Below are 20,919 nucleotides of genomic sequence, written 5' to 3'. Positions count from 1 at the left end.
TCTCGGTATTGCGCACGCTCCCTCGCTCCTGGTTGGGCAGGGCAATACGCCTGCGTGTTGCCAGATGCGCATGCGCAGGCGCCGTGTGACACTCGGCGGTCGAAAGGGGAGTTCGAGGAGACGGGGGCGACGCGGCTGAGGGCTTCTCGTCGGGGTCGGGGCTGCAGCCGTCATGCCGGGGATAGTGGAGCTGCCCGCTCTAGAGGAGCTGAAAGTAGATGAGGTGAGGCTATCCGGAGGACAGGCAAGGGAGACATGGGGCTGCGGCTTCTCGGGCCTGGGCCTAGCCCCGCTTGGGCTCCGCGGATCCTGGGACCCGGGCCCCCCTCCCCAGTCCTCCAACGCATATACAGGTCGACCCCCGGAGGTCCCCTCCGCAGCTTTGGGAGTCGCCTCCCCTCTCTACCCCACCCTGTCGCATCCTGCAGTGGCTCTAGAATCCTCCCCCTTTCGCCCTCCACAGCGACCTATTTCTCCTTCCGTGAATAATAGTGATACATTTTATTAAGCACCAACCAGTCATTTTCCTTAGCTTATGTCGCTTAATCCTCAAACTTGCATGCGAGGTGAGTATACAACCCTAGGGGCTCACAGTCGAGGGGGACGGTCACCTACCTTAAAGTGGTATCACCAGTGCAGAGTGCATAGAGTGGGGTGACGAAGCCGCGGGAAAATGAGACAATATTGGAGCGTGCATCTACTCACAGCCTTGGGAAGGTGTTTGGTAACAGGACCCATTTAAAGCATTCGTTTATTCAAGAGATATCATTTGAGTAATTAACGTGTACACGTAACGCTGGAAGAGATGTACTTCGTGCTTTCATGGACTTTACAATCCAGACAGACACATAAAGAGGCAGTCACACTACAATGTAGTTAGTGCTGTGAGAAGTGAAGTAGAAACATACCCTACTAATTATAGCTAACATGATCAAGTCCTTTCTAGATACCAGGCAGGATGCTAATTACTTTCCATGCATTAATTCATTGAATCCTCCCAGCAACACTATAAGGTAGGATATATATATATATATATATATACACACCATATATATATATATATACACACCATATATATATATATACACCATATATATATATACACACCATATATATATATATACACACCATATATATATACACCATATATATATACACACCATATATATATACACCATATATATATATACACACACCATATATATATATATACACCATATATATATACACCATATATATATATATACACCATATATATATATACACCATATATATATATATACACCATATATATATATACACTATATATATATATATGCACACCATATATATATATATACACACACACAATTGGTCATATATATATATATACACACACACACACACAATTGGTCATAACGTTATAAATAAGGAATTAGTCCCCGAGAGTAGAAATGATTTGCCCAAGGTCACGGAGCTCGTAAGTAATAGAGCTGGAAGTGAACCCAGGTCTGATTTTAAAACCAGTGCTTTTCCACTATATTATGGGTGAAAACTCACAAGAATGAGACGGCCTAGCAGAACTTGTGTGTTTAGGGAGCCAAGTACAGTTTGATGTGACCCTAGTGGTGGTGGTGGGAAGCAGCAGGTGCTGAGCCTGGAGAGGCAACTCGGGCTGAGATAGGACTTGGAAGCAGCTTCTACAAGGCCAGACCAAACAGTTTGGACTTGATCCAGTAAGGGAGGTGGTGGGAAGAGGTGGAAGGTTTTAAGGCAGAGGAGTGTCATGGCCGGGCTGGATAGTAGAACAGGCTGTATTAAAGGAGAGGAAGGCCAAGACTAGAAATGATGTACCAACAATGATATACCAGGCACCATGTTAAGTATTTTGTTTGTTTGTTTTGTTGTTTTTGAGAGTCTCGCTCTGTCGTCCAGGCTGGAGTGCAGTGGCGCGATATTGGCCCACTGCAACCTCCACCTCCCGGGTTCAAGCGATTCTGCTGCCTCAGCCTCCCGAGTAGCTGCGACTACAGGCGCTCATCACCACACCCGGCTAATATTTTGTATTTTTAGTAGAGACGGGGTTTCACCGTGTTAGCCAGGATGGTTTCGATCTCCTGACCTCGTAATCTGCCTGCCTCGGCCTCCCAAAGTGCTGGGATTACAGGCGTGAGCCCCCGCGCCTGGCCATATGTTAAGTCTTCTACCTGCAATGCTTCATTTAATCTTAGATGCCTGTGAGAGTGGCAACTGTTATTTTCCTCAGAGGAAGAAATTATTAGCTATGTTCAGGGACTTTGTTATATTAAAGTGACATTTACTCTGAGGTGGCAGAGGGGAGCTGCCATGTGGCCCCCACTCTTTTGTTCCCCCCCGGTGAACCACCCCCCTGCCCCCACCCCATGTAGCTGGGTTAATCTTGAGTTGCTGTATTTCTTGTTGCAATTTTTATTAGGTTCAACAAACATCTGAAGTTCTACTTCATACAACTGATGTATCTGAAATACATTTGCCTTTACTCTTCACACAATTGAATGAACATACGAATAATTACATAAATAACTAAAATACAAGACAAGGTGTGATTAAATACTATGAAAGGGGGAAGATGTGGTTTAGGAAAAGATTTGAAGTTGTATCTAAATTCTAGGCCTACCTGCCGGTCACCTTGATTACTTGATTTTAGCATTTGCAGACACGGTTATTTGTAAGATGAGGTGATCCCAGCTATAAAATTCTCTGAAACTATAAAGGGAATAGAGAAAGCACTTTTTGGGCATAATGTAAGACATGACTAAATGGCATATGAAGAATGGCATTTATGGGCGGAGATGAAGAGAAGACCCCTCCCTCTAAGTGAGGGTAGGGTCCGAGCAAAAGTAAGGAGATAGGAAAATGCAGAGAGTCAAAAAGGAGTTCAGTGTTTTGAGAGAACAGTAAATAGTCAGTCCCTTTTTGAAATGTTGTGGGTGAGAAGGGTGGAAAGATAGTTTGGGTCCAGAAGCCTTTCGGTACCCGTTAAGAAGTTTAGGCTTTACTCTGCTGTTAAGGCTGAATGAGAGTTTGGTTGCTAATATAACAGCAGAGTAAAATAAGAATTGTCATTTAGGGAGATCATGGTAGCAGCTGTGTGAAGAATGGATTGAAGAAAGAAAAAGAAAAGCAGGGAGACTGGTCTCAGTGGCTCTGAAAATTATTGAGAAAGATGTTAATGATCCCAGTGTAATTGGTGCTTACAGAGACTGTGCTTACAGAGAGCAAAGAACAAGTATATCTAGAATTGATCAGACTTAGCAATGGATTAGATATTGGAGGTAGGGAAGGTTGAAGAATCAAAGTCAGATTTGCAGCGTGGCAATAGTACTGGTGAAGCCAGAAAAAGGAGCCCGTTTGGAGAGCGAGTTAAATACATTTTGGACCTCATTGGCTTAGGAGTTATGACACATCCCCATTGAAAAAGCAGTCAGAAGCTTTGGACTGGAAAGTCCTTGGACACATTTGATAATTTTGAGTAAAAATAAAAATAGCTAATATTTATGGTGTGCTTTCGATGTGATAGGCACTGTTCTTATTATTTGTATATATATTAACTCATTTAATCTTCATAACAGTTCTATTAAGTACTATTCTCTGTTTTACATAAATTTAGGAAAACTCAAGGCATGGTATAAATAAAGTACTACAAAAAGAGGTACAGACGTAGTTTAAGGAGACAAGGACAGGACTAGAAGGTTGATTGGCTCTAGATGGTGACTTTGTCTCAGTTTCCACACCTGCAGACTGTGTAGCCCTGCTGTGCAGTGAGGCTGTTGTGAGAATAAATGAGAAGGATGTTGAAATTCTGTGTTGTTTGAGACAAAGAGATCTGAATGAATTTGAGACGATATTCATGGTAAACAGCTGTGAAAGGATGTTGTTTCTGTTGGAATTCATCAGTCTCAGTGAAGAAGCAGGTGAGGGGATATGGTGACATCTCAGGCTCATCCACCTCAGTGATGGTGATATAATGGGAAGAAGCCTGGTTGGAGGTCACAGTCTCTGTGTTCTAGTTCTGGGGTTGCCACTGACTCACTGTGTTGTCTCTAGCACATCCCTCTTTTTCATTAATTATGAAACAGACTCAATGTCTTCCTTTATTTTCCTGTGACAGGGATGGTGTTTTATGTGCTCAGCAACATGTGTATACCTTCATTTTGATAAGATTTCCACATTTGTAGGGAAATAAATAATGTGTCAGGCTTTTTGGGCCGTATAGTTTTGGGCCTTTGAATAATTGAATCAGCCAGTTAAAGCTCTTTTAAGGCATATGACAAGTAAATATAACTAACTTAATTATTAAAATATATTAAGCTTTTAGAAAAGTTTGAGTGTTAGTTTTTATTCTCCTAGCTGTTTATAGGTAATAAAACAAGCAAATGTGTGCCAGTTTACCTAAATAAATTCTTTTATTTTCAAAAACTTTAATACAAAAACTTTACAGATTTTAAACATAAATTTATTAGAGTCATCATGGCAGATTTCACTTATGTCATAACTTTATCTTTGATAATTGTAACAGTTGCACTATTAATAGACATAGTCATAACTTTATTCTCCTTTCTATAGTGTATAGATTAATTACTCTTGTCATCTTTCCTTGCCTTTTATTAATAACCTAGCTGCATAAAGTGCATAAAAAATAAAATTACAGCTGGGCGTGGTGGCCCACGCCTATAATCCCAGCACTTTGGGAGGCTGAGGTGGGAGGATCATCTGAGGTCGGGAGTTTGAGACCAGCCTGACCAACATGGAGGAACCCCGTCTCTACCAAAAATACAAAATTAGCCGGATGTGGTGGTGCATGCCTGTAATCCCAGCTACTCAGGAAGGCTGAGGCAGGAGAATCACTTGAACCCGGGAGGTGGAGGTTGCGGTGAGCCGAGATTGCGCCACTGCCCTCCAGCCTGGACAAGAGCGAAACTCGGTCTCAAAAAAATAATAAAATAAAATTACAGACTGTTCTCACACAACAATTTTTAATTTTACAAATCAAATTCAGTAGTGTATTAAAGCATAATACACTGTGACAGACTAGATTTTATTCTAGAAATACATTGGATCAGTTTTACAAAATCTGTTAATGCTCTATGTTACATTTATAAATTAATGAAAACAAAGCCTAAAAATTTTAGTCTTTTCTGGTATAGAAAACAACAGTAAAGCAAAACTAATTAGAATTAGAAAGAAGCTTTCTTAACAAGGAATATCCAAACAACTATATTCCAGATACCAACAGCAAATATTATACCAAACTTGCTTTTAATTTTAGAAAAAGGGAAGGTTGTCTGCTGTCATTGCTCTTCATCTGTATTGTCCTGAAGGGGTTGGTTAAAGCAATAAAATAGGAAATGAGAATAAGAAGAAAAAAATAAAGTAGCAGAAGGGAAAGAGACAGTTTTTATTTGTAAATGGCAGTTTTTCTGTTAATCTTCTTGAGTTTTGTGTCAGAACTAACAAGAGTTCAGTAAGATGGCTGGAGAGAAAATACAGTATACAAGCAAGCAGTAAACAGTTTGAAAGTCTAATAGAAAAACTATCCTATTTAGATAGTATCAAAAGTGCTAAAATACGGAGGAATAAACAAGAAATGTTCAAGGTCCCTATAATGAAGGAAACTAGTTTTAACCAAAGGACAAGAATGACTTGACTATGAATAAATGGAGAGAAATACTGTGTTGTGGATGAGAAGGTGTGATTGATGTATTCATATCTGTTTTCTAATTATTGTATCCCCATTTTCTAGCAAAGAGTGGGTGCTCAACAGCTACTTGTGCTAGACACTATTTTGGGTGCTTGGTGTGTACCGTAGTCAACATTATATTTAATTACCATAGCTTAATATAGGGAGAATTGATATCTTTACAGTAGTGGATCTCTGTTGAAAACAAAATCCCTTCCCTCTGGGAGCTTATGTTCTAGTCACACACAGACCACTCAGGGGCTCTTAAAATTATTGAGAAAGATGTTAATGACCCCAGTGTAATTGGTGCTTAATACAGAAACTGTGCTTACAGAGAGGAAAGAACAAGTATGTCTAGAATTGATCAGACTTAGCACATGAATGCTAAGACCAGACCACATGAGTGACCACTGATGATAGCTTATATAAGATGATTAGAGAGAGGCTCTCTGAGGATGTGAAGTTTGAGCAGGCACCCAGTATTATAAAAAGTGCCCATTGTTCCCTAATTTAACATATAACTAAATTTAATACAATTTGAATGCAAATTATTGGGGGAAGGTGTTCATCTGAAAGAATAGCCAAAAAAGTTTTGAAAAGGAAGAATGAGGAGGATGGTTCTCCCAGATAACAAAATGTTATCTTCAGTGACAGTAATTAAAACATTGTGGTATTGGTATAAGAAAAGGTAGTACAGAAAAGGGACCACAGGTCTCTTGCTTAAGCAGCTGTTTGTAGGCCCTGGACAGTTTGCAGTTCTCTCTGAGCTGGCTATATCTACACTGTGTATCTTCTCAAGAAAATATCACTAAAATACTATTGAGCGAAATTGGTGGGCATAAAGGGATGGCAACCTTGGATACGCTCTGATTTTTAAAAAATTTGTAGATTTTAGTACTTTATTATTAGTTATTACTAGATGGACTAGATGGACTAGATGCTCTTTGTGATCTCTTCCAGCCTCATCTTCTGTGACTCCGTAGTCCTCTGGGAGTTTTATTTATCCTTTAATTTAATTTAATTTAATTTAATTTTTTTTTTTTTTGAGACAGAGTCTTGCTCTGTCACCCCGGCTGGAGTGCAGTAGCGTGATCTTGGCTCACTGCAACCTCTGCCTCCTGGGTTCAAGCAATTCTTATGCCTCAACCTCCCTAGTAGCTGGGATTACAGGTGTGCACCACCACGCCCAGATACATCTCTAGTATCTTTACTAGAGACAAGCTTTCACCATGTTGGCCAGGCTGTTCTTGAGCTCCTGGCCTCAAGTGATCTGCCTGCTTTGGCCTCCCAAAGTGCTGGGATTACCTGTATGAGCCACTGTGCCCAGCCTTATATATCTATTAATTTTATTCCAGCAGCAGAAACTCAGCAAGGCTCTCCAGAGTTGGTTCCTCTCCCTGCATCCCAGAAGACTTCATCCTTCTCTACACCCCTTTTCTCTCTACCATAAATAAAGATTCTATTAGGGGTGCCATTTCTTCTGCTCTAAAATGGGAATATTAATCTCTTCATGAGACTATTGTAAAAGTGAAGAAAATAATATATGTGAAAGAGCTTCGTGTTCTCTAAATCACCATAGATTTTAAAGAATCGCTGGGCGAGGTGGCTTATGCCTGTAATCCCAGCTACTTGGGAGGCTGAGGCAGCAGAATCGCTTGAGCCTGGGAGGCCGAAGTTGCAGTAAGCCGAGATCGCGCCACTGCACTCCAGCCTGGGGGATGGGAGTGAAACCCTGTCTCAAAAAAAAAAAAATATTATTATTATGACAGTGTTTAATTTTCTTGGTAAAGTCAGAACAGTGCTACTTTTGTGTTCTCTATTCTGACCCGCATGAGGTAAAGCTGAGAAAGTTGTATTCTGGTTCACAGTCTGTGGCCTTTGTCCTATCTTTCCTTTCCTAGGTGAAAATTAGTTCTGCTGTGCTTAAAGCTGCGGCCATCACTATGGAGCTCAATGTGATAAGCCCAACAAGGAGTTTATGCTCTGCTGCTGGGAAGAGAAAGATCCGAGGCGGTGTTTAGAGGAAGGCAAACTGGTCAACAAGTGTGCTTTGGACTTCTTTAGGTAAAAATCTTTGGTATCAGTGCCTACTTGGTTGAAGCATAAAGGTTTAAATGAATAAGTGAACAGCCAGCTAATAATCTGGATTTTATTAGGAAGTACATAGGCTTTGAAATCAGACCAAGGTAAAACATTCAAAGGATGATAATTATTTTTGGTTTTGTTTTTATTATCTGGCAAGTTCTTTTATCTCCATGAATCTCAGTTTCCAAATTGTAAAATAATACCTATCTAGGTTTGCTAAGCAAGTGACTGGTGACCATTTTTGCTACAGCAAGGGGAAAGTCTTTTTGCTGTGAAAAATTTGAAAAGGCGCGTAAAACAACCTATCACAGTCCTTTTTAAGCAGGCATTCACTAGGTTGTTGTCATTACTACAGAACACAGGTATGATGGAAAGAAAACTGTATTCGGAGTTAGGTTTTAGGTAGGTCATTGTGCTTGATACTGAAGTAAAAAAAAACTAAACTGTGTAATTGTAGGAAAATGTTTTAACAAGCGTATTAGCACTCTATTTAAAAGGAGAGAAAGTCAACTCAAAGGAAATTGGCTCTTGTAACTCTGAAGTCCAGAAATAGGCCTGGCATCAGGCAGGGCTGGATTCAAGGGCTTAAATAATTTCACAACTACTTGATGTCTTTTTGCCTCTCCTCTTTTCACAGTCTCTTAGTTCTGGTTTTCTCTGTTGACCTCATTTCAGAAAGACTCTCACCTTGCTGTACCAAAAATGGCCACCAGCCACTCGAGTTGCTGTTCTGTTGATACTTGCTTAGCAAACCTAGACAAAGTGTGCCCTTTATCCAGCAGTGAGCAGAAGCTCCTGGACTGAGTCTAATTGTCCTGGCTGGCGGACTTTGTATACATATCATTGCATCACTTGTGCTTCAGGAGATAAAAAGCTCTAATTGGTCAGGCCTGAGATGGGGAGTGGACTTAGCTTCATCCAAACCACATTGCTGAGAGACAGGGAGGGGTTGTTCCCAAAGGAAAATTAGAAGGATGTTACAGAAGAATGGGGAATGACTGCTGACAAGGCAGAAACCACCAATGTCCACTACAATGAAGTTAGAGAAAAAAAATAGATACCTTAGCACAGTAGCTGCTTTCCTCCTTTCTTGCTTCTGCTGTCTCTGTCCCTATGCAAAGATATTTTTGTGGTTATAATCATAGTATGTATACATTGAGAAATTCATTTTTCACTTGATATTATTGGAAACATTCTTCAAAGTTGCTATATAGTCTTCATGATCATCTTTTTTTTTTTTTTTGAGACAGAGTCTCACTCTGTTGCCCAGGCTGGAGTGCAATGGTGTGATCTTGGCTCACTGCAACCTCTGCCTCCTGGCTTCAAGCGAGTCACATGTCTCAGCCTCCTGAATAGCTGGGTCTACAGGCCTGCGCCACTACGCCTGGCTAATTTTTTTGCATTTTTGGTAGAGATGGGGTTTCAGAATGTTGGCCAGGCTGGTCTTGAACTCCTGACCTCAAGTGATCCGCTCTCCTTGGCCTCCCAAAGTGCTGGGATTGCAGGTGTGAGCCACCGCACCTGGCCATGATCATCATTCTTAATGGTTATATATTATTCCATCAGTGGATAAACCAACCATAACGTACCTGACCAATTCCTGTTATTGAACATCATTGTTGATTTCAGTTTTTGATTATTTTGGATAAATCTGCAGTGATTACCTTTGCTTATAGATCATTTTCATCAGTTAATAATTCCTTGGCATAAATTTCCTAACAGTGAGTTTACTCTATAAAGGGCTTTGAACATCATTATGGCTCTTGAACTGTATTGCTTTTTTTTTTTTTTTGAGATGGGGTGTCGCTCTGTCGCCCAGGCTGGAGTGCAGTAGCACGATCTTGGCTTACTGCAAGCTCCGCCTCCCGGGTTCACGCCATTCTCCTGCCTCACCCTCCTGAGTAGCTGGGACTATAGGCGCCCAGTACCACGCCCGGCTAATTTTTTGTATTTTTAGTAGAGACGGGGTTTCACCATGGTCTCAATCTCCTGATCTCGTGATCCACCTGCCTTGGCCTCCCAAAGTGCTGGGATTACAAGCGTGAGCCACCGTGCCCAGCAAATGCTTTTGTTTTTTAAATGTTGGATCAATTTATGCTGTCCTCAGCGCTGGATTCTGGTATGCATAGTATTTAAATATTTGGGAGGTGCAAATATTTAATTTGCAGTATTTGGGAGGTGCAAATGTTTCAATTTGCATTGATTTGATTGCCAGCGAGATTGAGTGTGTGTGTGTGTTTATTTAAACAATTTTTCTTTTTTTTTTTTGAGACAGAGTCTCACTCTGTCACCCAGGCTGTAGTGCTGTGGCGTGATCTTTGTTCGCTGCAACCTCTGCCTCCTGGGTTCAAGCGATTCTCGTGCCTCAGCCACCTGAGTAGCTGGGATTACGGGTGTGTGCCACCTGCCTGGCTAATTTTTGTATTTTTAGTAGAGATGGGGTTTCGCCATGTTGGCCAGGCTGGTCTTGAACTCCTGGCCTCAAGTGATCCGCCCACCTTGGCCTCCCAAGGTGCTGGGATTACAGGCATGAGCCACAGCATCCAGCCTAAACAATTTTTATTTTCTAAGAGAACTTTTGCAAAGCATTTTTTCCATGGCCCAGTGGTAGTACATTTTAAGCGGGGAATGTTTGGATTTCACAAATTCCCAAGGTGCCTAACTGCCTCCGTAGAGGAATTTCTCACTGCTGAAGTTGCTGGTTTTAGGCATTAGTAGATAATTGTTAGGTATGGGTAACAGGGTCCAGAACAGGGATCCGTGCTACTAGAGTAGTGGCTTGCAGCCCGTCTGCTGCTGCTGCATTTTGGAGGAATATAAAACTCCCATTGGAAATGGTTGCTTTCTACCAAAGTGATTCTTGAGTAGAAGTTATGTGGGTGCAGGTTATGCTTAGTATAGCCGGAAGGGAAACCTAAGAAGCTGGTGACATTGGTGGACCTCTAGGAGAGCAACTGAGTGGCTTATTGGGCAGGGTGGAAAGCAGATTTTTCACTGTATACTTCCTTAAGCCATCTCTGAGATCCTTCCTTCCTGATCCATGTTAAACAAGATTCATGTGAGAGTGTAGCTAGATTTCTGGAGTATGACAGGTAAGCACTTAAATAATAAAATTATTATTTCATGGGGAGAAAGAGGTGTTCTGAATTTCACTGCCTCAAGTATGGCTTTTACATAAAATGATGGTATTTTATTCTTGCTTGAACATGCATACTAGCAGGGTTGAATGATAAGATAAGGAGGATTTTGCAAAAAACTGAAACTTATTCTTTTTATACACAGAAGTTAAGTTTTCTCTAGCCATTTTTGATGGCCACAGAATGAATTATATGCTAGCCTGCTTCTTAACAGAGAATACCAAATATAATATAACTTTGTTCTTGATAGCAAGGATTAATATCTATTTTTGTTCAATGCGTAAATAAAATGAGGACCTTGAGCTTTTGAGGAGTGGAGTACAGTTTGTCTTTATACTGAATGATCCCAGGATCTTCTGCTTGTTAGTTTGTGTATTTGCTTTTTATAATTCTGTCTCTTCCTTTGCCGTTGTCTGTCGCGTTTGACTTCTATCAGCATGTCCATGATTTAATTATGCCTCCTTCTCTTCTAAATTTGCTAAGCTGATACCCTTAGAGGAATTGGATCTAAAGAAAAGAATAAATAGGCCCCAAGTAAGGAGTTCCTCTCTGAGTAAAATAGGCGTGCATTAGGCTACACTCTTTTCTTCTTACTATATAAAGAAATTAGGTTTTCTACCTCAGAAATCTTTTTTGTTTACTAACTTGTTCTCAAATTGAGGATCCTGAAGTTGTCTTGTAAGTGAGGTAAGAATATGTACTCACATACCTTTCAAAAAGCAAGGCTATGTATTTGAGATCTGTACCTATTTTTTTCTCACTTTTCTGTTTTTCATTGTTTTGCAAAGAGATGCCCCTAACCCAGCTTTCTTTTCCAGGCAGATAAAACGTCACTGTGCAGAGCCTTTTACAGAATATTGGACTTGCATTGATTATACTGGCCAGCAGTTATTTTGTCACTGACGCAAACAGCAGGCAAAGTTTGACGAGTGTGTGCTGGACAAACTGGGCTGGGTGCGGCCTGACCTGGGAGAACTGTCAAAGGTAAGAAGGCTTCTGCTGGAGGTCTCGCTCTCTGACTCGGGTGGGATAAAGGCAGGAGGTGGTCAGCAAATGGTCTCTGTAAATACAGATATGATGTAAGAACTTACCAGATTTACCAAACATATTAGGCAGTGATTATACACAATCCAGAAAGGAATTTTTAAAAATAGAAATATTTCTGGCCGGGCGTGGTGGCTCACGCCTGTAATCCCATCACTTTGGGAGGCTGAGGTGGGCAAATCATGAGGTCAGGAGATCGAGACCATCCTAGCTAACATGGTAAAACCCCGTCTCTACTAAAAATACAAAAAATTAGCCGGGCATGGTGGTGGGCGCCTGTAGTCCCAGCTACTTGGGAGGCTGAGGCAGGAGAATGGTGTGAACCCAGGAGGTGGAGCTTGCAGTGAATGGAGATTGTGCCACTACCTCCACTCCAACCTGGGCAACAGAGCGAGACTCCGTCTCAAAAAAAAAAAAAAAAATTTCTTTAGGCCTTCTAGCATGTGCAGATTTGTTTTTAGTTAATTAGCTAATTAAAGAACAGAAGGGAGTAGAGAAAGATAAAGTATTAGTGAAACACTGTCAGTTGAAAACATTGTGGAGGTTATTGTGGAATTCACTGGGGAAATAGGATCAGGCTTATGCCACATTTTTCAGGAACATATCTAAGATTTTTTTTTAAAAACTACATTCTTGTAGTTTTAAAAGTGTTTCTCTTTCTCCTATATTTCCTATCTTAGTTGTGACACCACCGTCTGTTGAAACATCAGAGCTAGAAACCTGAATTCTTCATTCCCTACTGATTCCATGCAGTCATCACTTCCTTTAGATTAGCATCTTCTGGAATTTTTTTTTTTAATCCTCTCATTGTTCCTGCTGCTGTTATCTTATTCTTGGACAGGAGTTCTTAACCTGGGGTACATGAATTTCTGGGAGAGGAGGGTGGATCAATGTGGGCTTTAGATGAAATTGAAGAATTGAGGATTAAATTACACCTCCACAAGAAGAGTGATCTGTGTGGAAAACAAATCTTACGTCACTGTGTTTTTAAAAACTGTACGGGGACTCTGCATTGCTGGTGAGATAAAGCATCTTCTCCATAACATGGCATGCAGGCCCTTTATGATCTGACCCATCCCTGCTTCTTCAGCCTCAGCTCCCTCCGTTCCCCGTGGGGCAGCACAGGTAGCAAGGCATGGAGGAAAAAACTCAGGTCTCACTCTCTCTCCTAGGCTGGAATGCAGTGGTGCAATCACAGCTCACTGCAGCCTTGACTTCCTGGGCACAGGTGATTCTCCCACCTCAGCCTCCCAAGTAGCTGGGACTACAGGTGCAGGCCACCATGCCCAACTAATTTTTGTATTTTAGTAGAGACAGGATTTTGCTATATTACCCAGTCTGGTCTTGAGATCCTGAGCTCAAGCAGTCCTCCCACCTTAGCCTCCCAGTGTGATGGGATTACAGGTCACCATACCCGGTCTAGTTCCCTTCTCTTTGTGTATAGCATCTGTGAATGGTTGGATTATAAGCTTGGTGTCATAAGTAATAATGTAGCAATTTTTTTGTCTTTTATATCTGGCTTGATTATTTTCAGATACTTTCTGATGTACTGAACATATTATTTTAAATAGTTGATAATTCTAGGTTGGAAAGTGGTAGAACTTATACATGTAACAAATAAAACTACCTTTTCTCATTTCTGACTTATGAAAGAAGAAATAACAAGTCATGCTAGTAAGAAAGCATATTTATTCTTGAATCTTTGTATTAACATTTTTTAAAACTCTGTGAGATAAAAAAAAAATTCTCTTAACTCTTTTCAAAAGTGTATTTCTCAATCAGGTGCCATGGCTCACACCTGCAATTCTAGCACTTTGGGAGGCTGAGGCAGGAGGATCGCTTGAGCTCACGAGTTCAGGACTAGCCTGGGCAACATTTTTTTTGTTTTTCTTTTTGAAGTGGAGTCTCACTCTGTCACCCAGGCTGGAGTATAGTGCCACGATCTCTGCTCACTGCAACCTCTGCCTTCCGGGTTCAAGCAATTCTGCCTCAGCCTCTTGAGTAGCTGGGATTACAGGCACCCGCCACCATGGCCAGCTAAATTTTGTATTTTTAGTAGAGATGGGGTTTCACCATGTTGCCTGGGCTGGTCTTGAACTCTGACCTTAAGTGATCCACCTGCCTCAGCCTCCCAGAGTGCGGGGATTACAGGCATGAGCCACTGTGCCCAGCCAGTTTCATAAATGTCTTTAATTCCTTAAAGGAGCTGCAAATACCAGGGAACCACTAGTGGATCATTAGGAACCATCTGTACTTATGACAGGGCGGTGGGATAACTTTCAAAAGCAAACAAACAAAACTAGTAGACTTGAAGACTTAGGTTCCAGCTTTAGCTCTGACATTAGTGTGTATCTTATCTTAGGCATGCCAACCTCCCTGGTCTTCATCTGTGCACTAGAGATAATAATGCCTCATAAGGTGGTTATAATAATAATTGTGTGATTGTATACACAAAAGCTCTGTTCCCAATAAAAGGTTTCTGAATTTATACATCTAGGAAGATGAATCTGGTCATTTTACATGAGGTGACTTAAGAGTTCAGACCAGTAGAGGAATAATCAGAAGACTGCTGACAGCTGTGGCCTTATGTCTTCTTACTTCTCTGGGCCTATTTCTTTATCTTGAAAATGACAGCAGTTTCTGCTGGCTTTCCAGTTGAGATTTTTGTGACCATTGGGGGATGCTGTGAGTGTAAATTATCTCTCTCCCTGTTGCAGTTTAGTACTTCACCACTCTCCTGGCTTATTGGCTCAGCTCCCCAGTATGGGTCTTGCCTCTCTCCAGTTTAGCTTTCACACTTCCCAGCCTACAGAGATGGGATTTAGTTACTGCCGTGCTTCAGTGGCACCTGTTAACCATCAGGTTAAAACGCAAACACCTTTGCATATCATTTAATACCCTTTATCATGTGGCCTGTCCACCACTGTAGTGTGGTATTAAGAAGCACAAGCTTTGGAGCAGGCATATCTGGCTTTGGGTACGATTTCTTCCACTATTAGCTAGGTGGCCTCAGTGAGCCCCTGCAGAATGACCTCATAAGAGTGAAAATGGGATGGAATCATGTGCTCAGCATCATTTCTAGCAATAAGTTCTTGGTGAGATGCTTCATCTCCCTCCATTCTTCATGCAGCCTTTGATTCAGCCATTCTGAAGACATGCCTGCCTATCTTCATATGTACTCTTTATTTGGAATGTCTTTTCCTCCCTTGCCTTTCTGACTGGCTCCTGCTCAGACTTTAAGCTAAGTCTTACCTCCTTAAAAATATTCCAGACCCCCAGCCTTCAGGATGGGTTAGATGTGCACAGTCCTTGCTCCTATAGAGGCAGTTCCTGTCTCCATCATTGCCATTAGGCATCAGGGTAATTTGGAAATCTTGGTTGTTACTCCTGGCTTTCTCCCTCAGTAGACTGTGATCCCCTTGAGGACAGTATCTTGTTCCCTTCTGTATCCCTAGTTTCTACCACAGGGAATGACATAAAGTAGGCTTTCCTGAGTGTTTGTTCAACGATTAAATAAGTCTGAATGTGATTTGCTGGGAATTTAAGTCGGGGAGCAGTTGTAGCAGTGGGAGCAATGAGGAGACACCAGGAGGTGCGTTGATGGTTACAGATTCCTCCACCCTAGCTTTCAACTTTGCTTTTGCCCTCTTCACCCTTCCCAGGTCACCAAAGTGAAAACAGATCGACCTTTACCGGAGAATCCCTATCACTCAAGACCAAGACCGGATCCCAGCCCTGAGATCGAGGGAGATCTGCAGCCTGCCACACATGGCAGCCGCTTTTATTTCTGGACCAAGTAAAGATGGGTCCGTGGCCCACACTCAGTCATGTGCCCAGACAATGACTGATGAAAATGCCCATGCAGTTTGCATCGACTGATAGTGTGTTCTTTCCGGGATCACAAACATTAACAAAAAAGTTAATTTATGTGACTTGGCAGTTATTCTATACCATTTCCTGTCCATTAAAATTTTTAAAGGAAACGGTTGTATTTTATTATGTTTTATGTGACCTTTTGGCCTTTAAAGATGACTTCCCCTTGCTTTTTCTTCTTGTGGTCCTGCCTGTTCCTCTTGCTTTGCTTTAGGCACTCGCTCACGTGGCTGGGGATCCCTGTTAGAACAGGCAGAAGTGGCCATGTGAAGGAAAGGCTTTGTTACTTTAGGCAGCTCCTTGGGGTGTGTCTGTGTTCACACATTTTGAAGTCTCAGCTCTCTTTCCTTCCATCCAACGTCTTAGGCAAATAGATTTCTCTAAAGGTCATACAAGGGGAGCCTCCAGGATAGAAGTGCAGAAACTTCTTTGAGGCGTGACTCAGGGAATGGGAGGGGCCCCTAGCAGGGTCTCATGCAGTCTTGCTCAAAAACTTCCACCACTTCCCCTTGATATCCCATCCTCAAGCATTATAACCCAGATGTTTTTCCTGATAGACAAGGGAGGTGGAGGCTGAGCTTCCAGCTCCAAAGCCAGGAAGTCTGGAGGTCTGAGTGTCAATTCCAACCTTGGGTGTGTTCCTTAACCTCTTGTGAGAGGTTGAGTTTGAGGACAAACTAAAGGGCACATGCTTGTCTACCTCCTGGGCAGGTTAAAGCCACAAGTGTTTATAAAGCTCTTTGGTTCAAAGCACTATTACGTCTTTTTTCCCCTTTCATTCAATTCCTTTTTCACTACTAGGCTGTTTCCTCCACATCTGACTGGGTCATTTTATGCCTTCTGGTTATGGCTTTAAATTGCCTGTGACCCCGCATAAGTCTTCTCAGCTCCCTGGGCCTTGGTTACCTCTTTGCAGCACTCTAAAAAGCAAAGCAGTTGGACAAGAGTCTTTGTGAAGGCCCTTCCAGCTCATTGTAGATTTTCTAAGTGGGGAGATTGCTGTGAGGCACCAGGCAGATGAGGTGCAGGGTCTGTTGCCTGACGTGCTAGGACAGTTCAAAGAAAAAGCACTGTGTGATCTGCCATGCCCGCTTCTGCACCTGGTGCTGACCCCACAGCCGGAAGCATTTTGGATGCTTCCAGCAGAACCCCCACCTGTTCTGCAAAAGTTACTTGCCAACCAACTTTTGCCTCAGATTCTCTAATGAAAAATAATACTTTTTTTTTGCATTTTTTTCAATAGCTGAGGCAAAACCCACTAACCTTTTGGTGGCCAAGTAATTGGAATTCACCTCTGGTGGGTAAGGTATGAGCATGGCTGCAGATTGGTGTTTATATGATACTTCAACCCACATGTTGCTTCCTAGGTTCCTTCTGCAAAGGAAGCTGCGCCTTGCATAAATAATAATATTGTGCACTGTGCTAAGTGCTTTACATGTTTCACCTCCTTCAATGCCCAGAGTCCTTTGAACGAGGTACTACAGGTCATATTCATTTCACAGATGAAGGAAGTTAAAGTTTAGCGAGAGGTTAAGAAGCCCCAGTCTCATATATAAGAAGTAGTAGATACAGGATACAAGTGAAGATTGTCTGGTTCCAATGGCCACACTCCTATTCTTCAAAGCCATGAGTGGTTCTCAGCTTTGAGTGCACATTGGAATCACCTGAGAGGCCTTTAAATCCTGAAGTTTGGATCCTACCTGCAAAGATTCTGTTGTAATTGGTGTGTAGTGTGGCCTGGGCTTGGAATTTTTGAAAGCACTCCCGGCCCATTCCGATGTGAAGCCAAGGTGTAGAACCACATCCTGATTTTAGACATGAGGAAGCAAAAGTACAGGAGGCTACCTGCTAGTAAGTAGTAAGTGGCTAAGCTGAGATTTAAACCCAGATACATCTGATTCCAAAGCCCCTACTCTCAAAATAAATGGGTGTATATGGAGATCCTAATAAAATGATTTTGATTCAGTAGGTCTGCGGTAGGTCCTGAGATTTCTAATAAGCTGTTTCTTGGTGCTAAGGGCACTGGTCCATAGATCACACGGGTAATGAGGGAATAAACCATACCGTCTTTCTGAGAAGGATCTATGACTAATTTACCTGCTGCAACTTCTAGCACTGTTCACTCCCCAAATGTTAATTCACCTCTTTAGAACCAGAGCAACGCATCTTGAACTGTTAATGGTTTCAAATTCAATTCTAGGATGTAACTTTTGCCCAAGTTGGACAGCAGTTCTTGCCTCCCCCCTCCCCACCTTGCTTTGAATTCCTTGAACAAAGAAACTAACTTTTGGCTTTCCTGTACTCTCGATGGGATTACACGACATCATAGCCTTCTAGGACAGAAGAGTCTAAGTAATTAAATATAATAATTTCTTAAGTCTCTCACAACAAGTGCCTGTCTCAATTTCAGTAGGTAAAAGGTCACAGAACAATTGGAAAGCAGTTAGTGGGAAGGATTCCTGAACAGGACTTCAAATAATAGAAAATCTTCCTGGTGGTTTGGCTTGAGAATAATGAGATGAATTCCTTATATCCCCAAAGGAAATTTATCTGACTCCTTTCCTCTGCCAAGCCTGTTCCTGTCTTCCCTATCTGAGTTAATGGTGTCTCCATCCTCCCAGTGTCAAATAACCTGAGATGCATCTTTGACTCTTCCGTTTACTCCAAGTTCCAATCCAACATCAAGTCCTGTTGAGTTTCTTCTGTAATCGCTCTCATTTGCTACTTCCTGTTTTATCTCACTGTCACTTTCCTAGGCTGTTTTTGTTCCCCTTGCCTGGATTATTAAATGACTTCCTAAGTGGTCTCCCATTGCCATCTCCCTCTCCAGTCCATCCTCAAGTTTGCTCCACGTGCCTCTGCTACTCAGAAGCCTTCAGGGGCTCACAAATGGCTGCTAACTAAAGCCCAAATCCTTACTGGCATTCTGACACTCCATAACCTGGCCCTAGCCTAGCCCATTTCCCCATCATTATCTTACTTCTTCTTATGTAGCCTATACTCTACAACATGCTATTCATCAAGAATTTTTAGATCTTCACGAACGCTATCCCCTTGCCGGGAAACAGTCCTTCCCCATATCTGCCTCTTGAAAGTCTACCCATCTCTAAAGGCAAACACGAATGGTGTCTTTCCCAGGAAGTAGCCCCTTCCTACAGCCAAAAATGGTCTTTCCTGCCCCTTTGTTCCCATGACACAATGTAGTATGATGGTTGGGCATGAGGGCTCTAGAGTTGGGCTGTCTGGATTTGAATCCAGGCTCTGGTCATTTAATGGCTGTGTGACCCTAGAGAAGATACTTAACCTTTCTGTACCTTATAGTCCTCATCTGTAAAATAGAAGGGGAAGGAGATGACAGTAATAGTACCTGCCTTCTGGGATGGCTATGAGTATATAGTGAGTTACACACACAAAATGCATAGTAGAGGGTTGATAAATGGTAGCATTGTTATAAGACTGTATTTGAGTAACACCTGTCGTGACCCTGGCTGTGTCTTACCTCTCCTGTTCTCAGCGCTGCAAGAGTTGGACTTCTATCTTATTTCTATTTCTATATCCTAGTGCCCAGTATATGACAAACATCCAGGAAATGATTAACTGTACACGAAGTTTACCTTTCCAGAGGACTTCCAAATCCTTTACGTGCTGTAAAACCACAAACAATAAATTACTTGTAGGTAGAAATGCGAGTAACTCTTTGAGGTTAAATTGCCATCTTTGTAGATATCAAATCCTAGCTGAAATGCTTTGGATATAATAAAGGAATTTTTTTATGCCCTGAAATGGATCATGACATACTTGTGCTTTAAAAAGCTGCTTCTCCTATTTAGGAAGTCTCAGTTTGAGGTCGTGATGCCTTTATGTGTCCTGATTATTTGTGATGTGTGTCACAAGTAATTTAAGTAAGATATTGAAATTTGCAAATTTATTTACTTCTAAAAAATAAGACAGATTCCAGAGACTAGGGAGTAGCTAAGTAAGATGTCCCAGGCTTCATGTATGAAAACTGGTAGATCTGGGAAACAAAATGAAGATTGTCTGTGTGCTTGTCCTTCAAAAGTATTAGAATCTCAGCATTGGATACACATTGGAATCACCCAAGGGGATCCTGAAATACTGATGTCTAGATCTCACCCCCAGAGATTTGGATTTAATTGGTCTGGAGTCAGGCGCGGTGGCTCACGCCTGTAATCCCAGCACTTTGGGAGGCTGAGGCAGGCAGATCACCTGAGGTCAGAAGTTCGAGACCAGCCTGGGCAACATGACGAAACCCCGTCTCTACTAAAAATACAAAAATTAGCTGGGCATAGTGGTACGCGCCTGTAATCCCAGCTACTGGGGAGGTTGAGGCATGACAATCATTTAAACTTGGGAGGTGGAGGTTGAATTGAGCTGAGATCATGCCACCGCACTCCAGCCTGGGTGACAGAGCGAGAATCTGTCTCCAAAGGAAAAAATAAAAATTGGTGTGGTGTGTGGCTTCGACATACAGGCACTGTAATAAGTACTATCGCTCTTGCTCATTCATACTCATAAATACTTTGTTCAGTTGGAGAAAAGGGGGTGTAGTTGCAGCTAGAACTCTGGAAACACATTAAGTAGTTAATTCATTCAATCAACATTGATTTTGCAGCCTGCCTTTCTAGACATGGGTAGTGAACAAGACAGGGGCCCTGCCCTCGTGGAACTTCCATTCCATTGGTGGAGGCAATAAACAGGCAATTCAAAAACAAGATGATTTCAGGTTGTGATAAATCCTGAGAAGGAACCAAACAGGGTTAATATAATAGTGACTAGCTAGGGGGTAAGGGAACGTTTAAGAAGACAGGCCACAGAAGGACTCTCAGAGCAAGCGCGGTTTGAGCTTCCTCCTGGAGTGTGAAAAGGAGCCAGCCAGTGAAAGAGTGGATGGAAGAGTGTCCCAGTCTGCAGGAACAAACCTTTTGGCAGGAGCAAAACCCCAAGGCAGGGCAGGGCTCACTTTGCTTCAGGAACAGAGAGGAAACTCGTCTGCCTGGAACGTGGTTTTGTGTGGAAGAGCCTAATGCAGGTCACAGCCTATCTATAATACTTCCACCTTTA

At 42.0% G+C, this 20,919-nt stretch overlaps 1 pseudogene; it reads left to right on the top strand.

Annotated features, from left to right (window-relative positions):
- The first annotated feature begins 66 nt into the window (after positions 1–66).
- Positions 67–15,947, top strand: LOC129532808 (NADH dehydrogenase [ubiquinone] 1 alpha subcomplex subunit 8-like; annotated as a pseudogene).
- Positions 15,948–20,919: the final 4,972 nt, after the last annotated feature.

The sequence above is a fragment of the Gorilla gorilla genome, chromosome 3, assembly GCF_029281585.2.
Source record: "Gorilla gorilla gorilla isolate KB3781 chromosome 3, NHGRI_mGorGor1-v2.1_pri, whole genome shotgun sequence".
In the NCBI taxonomy this organism is placed as follows: domain Eukaryota; kingdom Metazoa; phylum Chordata; class Mammalia; order Primates; family Hominidae; genus Gorilla; species Gorilla gorilla.
The sequence above is the reverse complement of the archived record's forward strand: the minus strand, read 5'-3'. Positions and strand labels throughout refer to the sequence as shown.